The following is an 8,927-nucleotide window of genomic DNA, read 5'->3' as shown; positions in this document are numbered from 1 at the left end:
CAGAAATAAATAACTAAATGTTAAACATAAGTACAAAATGTCACACATAAATATGCTGTTACAGTAAGCAGCAGACTTTTCCATATTAAGCAATTAACAACTTGGTTGGTGGACGAATAATTACTGGAGTAACAGAATATAAAGATGCATATAAACAACTTAAGGCACATTATACAATGTCCTCATCACGATTTGAAAGCATTACAAGTACAGAATATATCACACGAAACCAGCAATATGTGTAAACAAGATACTAATAACAGCTAGCAAGATAAGCCGCGATGCTAGCAGCATTTTCACGTGCATTTTACATGCTGAACTAATTACCATAAAGATCGCGAAAACCAACATCACAAAGGGTTAACATCTCAAACAGATTCAGCGGTATAAACGTCCAGTGTTACACAGATAAAGTCATAAAATAAACTTACTTTCGTCAATAACTTTGCCCTGCACTTGACGGTGCTGCAAAGGTGGGAAACTGTGTCACATTCTGATAGCTCTGCATGCGTAACCAATAGCGCAACACTCACGCCGAACACGTATCATAATAAAAGTTGCATCTTGCATATTTACATAATACAAGCTCTTAACGCATATAAAAGTATAAGAGACATTAAAAGTAAAGAATTCACAACAGATTACCTGGATGTGCTGCCATATTGGAGATACTCGGATATAAACAACTAATGTACTACCGAATACCTTGTTCTGTTAATTTATGCTGTCTAAACCATGGAAAAACCATGTAGAAGCTGCTGAATCATATAGAGAAGGACTAAGCAGGAAAGGGCGCAAACTAAAGTTAATAGGTGGTAAAGTACGTACGTACGAGCAGTAATAATTAAAATATTAGCCTAATATTTCACCTACCTGACCAGAAATTATAAAAACAAACACAAATGTTGTCAAGATTCTTGCCTTGGAAATCCTGTTTCAGTTTGGCCAACCACAAATGCCTTTTCCCACATAGCAAAATTGGTTTGGCCCAGTGATGGGCCACACAATCCACTTTCACTTGGCCCAAATACAGCAGTGAATTACGGTACATGACTGGACCAGGTCTGGATTCCAGACAAGGGCCACACATGGGCCATAACTGGCCCAAGTCTCAGCCAAGTAAATTAACTATAACTGGCCCTGAATTGGGCCAGATCAAAATGTAACATTTGAACCAAAACACAGCCTTAAGTAAACCATATCAACACCAGTGTTTAACCAGAATGCCCAAAACTGAGCCACACCTAAGCCTGATCTACAGGTGAACTAAACCTGGCAGCCAAAATATGGGCCATAAAAAGGCCATGAGAGATCAATATCTCTGCCACCTGTGTAACCATAGCTGGCTCTATTCTGGTCCTATATGCTGGACCAGATGGGTTCCACATGTCAGCCATAACCTCCTAGATAAATAATCACAACAAAGACAGTATTCTTAACAAATGTTTAATCATGTTAACATCAAAGCATTGACACCTGACATTTTAAAGTTGTTCAAACAACTCTGAAATACCACTCCCCTGTCAGTTCTGCAATAAAAATGAAGTAAGTAGAAGTTCTGTGCCATGTTTTAGTTCATGAAGTTTTATTTTAAATGTAACACTTGATCATCCATGTTTCTGATCATGAAGTTTCATGCTTTGTCTAAAGCTTGACTGTCCATGTTTCTGATTAGGAACAAAATTTACTTGACATACACTTGAACATCCATGTTTCTACTCATCGAGTTTCACTTCACATAACACTTGAGCGTCCAGGTTTATGGTCAGGAAGTAGCACTCTTCAAATGACTCTGAAACATTCATGATTCTGTTAATGAACAAGTTGCACTCTGAACAGAGCCTTGGAACATCCATTCCTAAAGTCTGTTAACTAGTCGTACTCTCCTCACACACTCTATTCTTCATCCTCTTTTTTCGGCCACCATCTCTGTCTGGGGCGAGATATAGTCATCTTTTAATGATGGCATGAATTAATTTTTCTTTGGCCTCAGATGTCAGACAGTTGCACCTCACAGCCGCTGAAAAACACAAGCACACATGGTGTATAATTAGCTTTTGCATCAGGTAACAGGTAACATGGCTATTGGATAAAATACAATATTACCACAAAAACTGAACCAATGACCGTTAGACAAACATTCTGTATTGTCTTTTACCATCTACCCATCTTCCAGTTTTAATTATCGTTTCTTACTTCCCCCAGCCCTTCATTGTTTAGATTGTCTGAAATAGCCCAAATTCTGACTGTCTACTATGGGTAAAAGATAATTTTACACATCTCAGGAACACACTACCACTTAGCTTAAAATGACTGTGTGAAATATGTATAGATTAATTCTACTTGGGATTTTGTTTATTTTTACTTCTTTTAAATTCAGTGTATGTTTTTGTTATGCAACCTTGAGCTTGTGTTGAGGTACTATATACATAAAACGTTCTCTCTCTCCTTCATTTTCTAAATCTCTTATAGAGTGCATTCATGCTTTAAGCATTTAAATAAAGAGAGATATAAAAAATTGTGATGACAATCTCCACAACAAAAAACATTTTTGAAAACTGGACAAAAAGACAAAAGGTACAAGACTGTGTACTTAAAGGCTTTAGAAATAACTGCAGTCCCATGAAGCACTATATAATCAAATTAAAAACAGCAGTGATAGTGTAGTTTTTCCACAAAGAATTGTGGAAAAAAATTGGAATATACATAAAAGTGGAAAAGACGCAACACTTATTTGTACATTACTTGTCACATCCTGATGTCACATGTCTTTACAGAATTTTTATGTGTGTGTGTGTGTGTGTGTGTGTGTGTGTGTGTGTGTGTGTGTGTGTGTGTGTGTACACCTGGTATTCATCACGTTGTGGGGACCAAATGTCCCCACAAGGATAGGAATACCAGTAGATTTTGACCTTGTGGGGACATTTCTCAGGTCCCCATGAGGAAACAGGCTTATAAATCATGCACAATGAGTTTTTTTGATGAAGTAAAAGTGTGCACAATCTCCTGTGAGGGCTAGGTTTAGGTGTAGGGTAGGTGTAGGGCAATAGAAAGTACGGTTTGTACAGTATAAAAACCATTACGCCTATGGAATGTCCCCATAAAACAAGTAAACCAGTGTGTGTGTGTGTGTGTGTGTGTGTGTGTGTGTGTGTGTGTGTGTGTGTGTGTGTGTGTGTGAGAGCATGCACAGATTGCAAAGATCACTGGCAATGTGAATTAATCAAAATCAGATGATCCTGAGGCTAATCCCATGACACACTATCAGTGCATTCTGAAAAGGGCTAGACAATATACTCACAACTTTGGTAACTGGATGTTTGCTGGATGTCCCAGGTGTAGTGTGGCTCATGGAGCCTTGAAGGTTCAGAGTGCCCTGGATATCCCTACGTTTGTGGGGTGGTCTTCTGACCTCGACGTTGGCATGCCTGAAAAGGGCCTCAGTGCTTGATTTACAGCTCTCAGAGAGAACATGATGCCAGGCATACCTCCTGCAACATACAAAATATCTTAGTCCTTTAACAGCTGTAATAAAATGCACTGTAATTAAAAAAAGCTGACACTTCTTACTTGTTTTTTGACTTTGTTCCTTAAATGCCTTCCATCTCATCATTAGGGATGTCAGGAGCACTGTGGAAGAGCTTAGGGTCTAATTTGGCTTTCCAGGGTCTAATTTGTTGTGCTGTCTAGGAATATTTGGAGCATCAGGTATGGAATACATTCTGCTTAAAAGTACAAAATTTCTTGGTCATTTATCTGCTGTGATAAAATACATTATTATTTTAAAAAGCAGAAGCTTCTTACCCTTCTCTTAAATTTTGGTTAATGTAGGCGTTCTTCGGTCTCATTATTATCATCATCATCATCATCATCATCATCATCATCATCTTCTCCGGGGAAAAGAATGTTCTCAGATCTAACACATTTACCAATTCCAAGATATACTTTTATTTGTAAATGGGGTGCGAAACATTAATATAAACAAACAATCTAACCAAACCCCTACTTTCTTTTTCTTTGAAATTGGTGAGTTCCTTCCATCGGTCTGATCAATGTCTGTGTGATCAACAGCTAGAGGTAGTTTACGTCTCGTCTAGCTTTCTTGTAGTCATCTGGAAAAGTAGCATAACAAAAAGAAGAAATTTAAAAAGTAAAACAGTGATTTTAAATATTACTATTAATTCTGGCCCTATGGGGCTATGAAGCAGACAAAATATCTATAACTATTCTTTTTAGAACATTTCATATATGCTGGATAAAATGTTAGTCATGTTGTAATTTAAAATGTGCACATTATTGATTATGTTTAAACATACAACAAATCAAATTACTTTTTGTTTGCATATTTTAAACATAAAACTTGAAATGATTTGGGTGTCATTCCAGGCACTTTTGAACATCAATAACAACTGGTTATTGTAATCATTTTGGTCACTATAAAGGTGATACCAATTTTTGCACAACAATTAATCTCTTGTAACATTTGGAGTGTATTGACAATGATTATTGATGCCCATTTATAAATAGTTTAGTTTAATTTAAATAAATTACATTCAAGGTGAAGTAGAATAAAGAAACATGTATACCCCTTTCCAAGCATTTACTCAATTTCAACATGACATACACCACTAATGAAATTCCAAAACATTGGTACAACAAAAATGCATAATTTTATCTGTAATTTAATATATAACGTTACATTGGCTCCAACAACAAATACCATTACAATTAATTATAACCCTAATCATCTGTCAAAGACGATTAAATTTAAGTGACATAAGAAAAATACTGACTTTTTCAGGAGTAAAGTTAGTGACATAGTTTATTGTATTTACAACACGTAGATTAAAACTGCGTTCACGTGCTGCTAAAACAAGGGCACTCGCGTGTACCGTCAATTAATTAATAAATCCGAAGCAAAATGTAAGAAGAATATAGTAAACTTGCAACGATACATATGCGTATGTTCGCACTTACCGCTTTGGTTTCAGAAGTCTGTGCAAGACTGCAGCGTCCGCCTGCTTTTTTGAAAAGACATATGGTTCCGGGAGTATTTGTATTCACTTTTCCTTATTGAAGATTTGTTAATTAAAGCGTTATAAGTCATAAATCATAACAACCAGCTACAACGTGAATCACAACATTTAAAACATTCGATCTGAAATAAAATAAAAATAAAAATTGTCAAAAAGACAAAAATACGAGACTGTGTGTTACAGCCAAGTGGGTAAATAAAACTACAATCCCATTAAGCACTGCAAATGACAATTAACGCCTTTTGAAAAAAAAAATTGCTCTGATGGGCTCTGATAGGCTAATTTCGCATTTCCGGGATTTTTGAAATCCTGAATGGTGCGCGCTGGGTAAAAGTTTTTCCAGTAAACAAACAAACGTAAAAACAATACATTTAATTTTAAATGTATAAAAACCATAAAGCCATTAGTATTGTTGCTGTTGCACATTTCATAGTTACTTTGACTGTGATTAAATAATGTTGTGTGGTGTTGAAAATAAATAGTTTCATAATTTCATTTTAATCCACCAGGGTTAGCTATAATTTTGAATGCAGGATTTAATCACATTATAGAAATGTTAATAAATTATGAAAAGTAAAGTCTACTGGTGTACATTCATGGCATAAAAAAAAACTTATGAACTGAAATCAAACAATTACAGTTGATTTTCATAATTTAAATAATTAAATCTTCATTGTTGCCTGGATTAACTTCAAGGCATTAGACCCAGAATGCAAACATGAAGATGGAAACTTCTTTGTGTATTAAAACATTGGGATTTTATATAAAAAATATTTGAAATGTGGGTGAAATATGGCCAATCTTATGTGGGCCACATATCTATATTTGACATCTGGGCCAAATACTACATTTGACATCTGGCCCAGGTCTTGTGTGCCGCCTTAAAACCGGTACCATCTCTGCCAAACTCGGGCCATGTTTGGCCCACATGCTGTATGCCAGTGCCGGATAAATGCCAGCTGTGCCAGATGCATGCCAAATCTGGGCCAAAATTGTTTGCTGACTGGGTTGTTCCTCAAACTGTTTTTGCACTTTTCTCCTTGATTTGTTATAACTTTTGGCAGTCTATAGTACTTCAAATGTTTTTCCTGGTCTGACCGATTAGTACAGATTAAGGTATGACAATAATTGACCATTTCCAGCTGAAATAATCAGCTAAATTTGCAAGTTCCATTCGGATCAGTGGCTTTGTTTACGATCTGTGCCGCCAATATGGTCTATAATGCGCTTCAAGGATTCTCGTCCGTGGAATGCACCACTTTAGGTATTTTGCCAGTTATTTGACACTGCAATTTGCAGACAAGGATTTTTTTAATTGAGTACTCGAATTGAATTGAGGAATTAAGGTATTCCCAAGGTGCATATACAAGGAATCATGGTAATTTCATTGTACTTCAGAATTACATTGTAATTACATTATATATCATTGTACACTGTAATTTCACTGTCAGTGGAATGTAAGGCTTAATGTTTGTACGGATGTGCACATATACACACTTTCTTTTAATGTCCATCCTGGGCTTCAGTTACAACAGACATCCTGAGGATTTTCAGGCTCTTTAGTACATAAAGAAAAAGAGGAATTGTTTCTGGAGGTGGTCTGCCAGCCAGATGTGTTCAGTCTCTTAACCACAGGCCTGCAATGGTTTATTTCAGTAGGAAATTCTTCTTTTTTAAATCCATTCCTCCGTCCATCTCCTCTGACATCTAAACCCTGCTGGCTCGCCCCGTATCACCTCTATCTGCATTCAATTCTCGCACTGCTTCCTGTTCAGCTTAAGGGAGACCAATATGAGAATCAGTAAAAGGAAGGCTGAGCAGAGGATGAAATGTCATTGCTATGTGCAAAATGGACCTGGTGATATTTTGGCTGATGAGTTTGGAGTGAATGGATGGGGGGTGTGTGTGTGTGTGTGTGTGTGTGTGTATCCAGATCTGTCCTATAATTTCATCCAGTGGCAGTAGAGGAAATATGAATGCACCAGAGCAGGAAGAATGCAATTTGGAACCGAACACACTCTGAATAGTAAGATGTTTGCGTGTGTATGTGGTCTTTTGAAAAGCAGAAATGTGAACACATTATCGTCATGCTGCGTGTACTGTTGTATGACTGTAGTTTCAAGGAACAGTGTGTCAGATTTTCCCTCTTAAGGAATGAAACATATTTCCTCCCACGACTGTTGCAGACATGAATCAAAGCAATGAGACATCTAACCTCTCAGCCCAGTTCAGCTTTGGGTTTCAGGGATGAGATTACATGGTATGTGAATGTAAGTATGTGTTGTTTGTGTGTATATGTTTCAGTGATGGATGCAGCCGAACTGAAGTGTGGAATCTGTATCATAGCATAACCTTATAAGAGAGCTGACATTATGGTTTGAGTTTGTGCGTGTGTGTGATGAAAGATAGAAAATGAGAGCTCTGCTGCACAACCTAGCCCTGTTGTCAGTTAAAAGTGGTCAAAGATATAAGCGTCGGAGACACGAAAGAGAAGAATTTGTTGAATGAAGCCGTTATTTTTGTTTTCTTTGCGCACAAAAAGTATTCTCTTAGCTTCATAAAGTTAAGGTTGAACCACGGATGTCACATGGAAAATTTTAACAATGTCCTTTACTACCTTTCTGGGCCTTGAACTTGTCATTTGCTTTGCTGTCTGTGGAGGGTTAGAAAGCTCTTAGATTTCATCCAAAATTCCTTAATTTGTGTTTTGAAGATAAACGAAGGTCTTACAGGTTTGGAATGACACGAGGGTGAGTAATTAATAACTGAATTTTCATTTTTGGGTGAACTGTCTCTTAAATATAATATTAAATATGTTCTGCAAAATGTTAATTATTTCACCAAAATAATATGGATCATACACAATGCATGTTATTTTTTATTTAGTACTGACCTGAATAAAGATATTTCACAGAGTCCCTTGTTTGTCCTGAACAGTTAAACTGCCCACTGTTTTTTTCAGAAAAATCCCACAAAATCTGAAACTTTCCATCAATGACTGTATGACTGTGAGATCCATCTTTTTACACTAAGGGACTCATACGCAACTAATACAGAAGGTTCAAAACTCACTGATGCTTCAGAGGAAAACACAATCAATTAAGAGCCAGGGGGGGAAAACTTTTTGAATTTGAAAATCAGCGTAAATTTAACTTTTTTTGTCTTTTGGGAAACATGTAAGTATCTTCTGTAGCTTCTGAATGGACATACTAAATGAAAAATATGATATTTAGGCAAAAATAAGAAAAAAATTACACATCTCCATTCTGTTCAAAAGTTTTCACCCCCAGCTCTTAATGCATCAGTGAGCATTTGGACCTCCTGTAATAGTTGTATATGAGTCCCTCAGTTGTCCTCAGTGTAAAAAGACGGATCTCAAAATCCTACAGTCATTGCTGGAAAGGTTTTAAATACACAAAAAGTATTTAAAAGAAAAGAATTTGTGGAACCTGAAGGATTTTTCTGAAGAACAGCACGCAACAAACAAGGGACTCATGAAAAAAAAAATAGCTGTGGATTATTCAGGTAACAACAGTATTTATTCTATAAGGTGTATGTAAACTTTTGACCTCAACTGTATTTCACCTGTAGATGTTGTGTGTGTGCAGGTTTGTAGTACTACAGAAATCCTTCTTTTTACACCACAAGAAATGCTGAGTCATGCGACAGTTTAATTAGTCTGCCCAGCGTCTCCTCCATGTGCCAGTTTGTGTGATATATTTGCTGGAGAGTTTTGATTTACATGCAGGGAAGATGAAAGATGAAATTAAGGGGTGGGAAAGAAGGAGAGGGAGAGAAAGAGAGAAGGACTGGATTAACCTTGAGAAAATAAGTAGGGGCCATAAAGTATAAATTGCTTAATCATCCTTCCCATCATTCAGTGATGTTTCG

The 8,927-nt window shown here is 36.6% G+C and overlaps 1 long non-coding RNA gene across 1 annotated transcript; it reads right to left on the bottom strand.

Moving 5' to 3' along the window:
* Positions 1-1,408: 1,408 nt before the first annotated feature.
* Positions 1,409-6,022, bottom strand: LOC141337432 (uncharacterized). The gene is made up of 5 exons (XR_012355753.1): positions 4,007-6,022; positions 3,805-3,916; positions 3,571-3,722; positions 3,302-3,491; positions 1,409-2,020 (listed from the first exon to the last, which is right to left on the bottom strand). It is a non-coding gene; the product is annotated as an uncharacterized lncRNA (long non-coding RNA).
* Between the last annotated feature and the right edge of the window lie 2,905 nt (positions 6,023-8,927).

The sequence above is a fragment of the Garra rufa genome, chromosome 6, assembly GCF_049309525.1.
Source record: "Garra rufa chromosome 6, GarRuf1.0, whole genome shotgun sequence".
In the NCBI taxonomy this organism is placed as follows: Eukaryota; Metazoa; Chordata; class Actinopteri; order Cypriniformes; family Cyprinidae; genus Garra; species Garra rufa.
The sequence above is the reverse complement of the archived record's forward strand: the minus strand, read 5'-3'. Positions and strand labels throughout refer to the sequence as shown.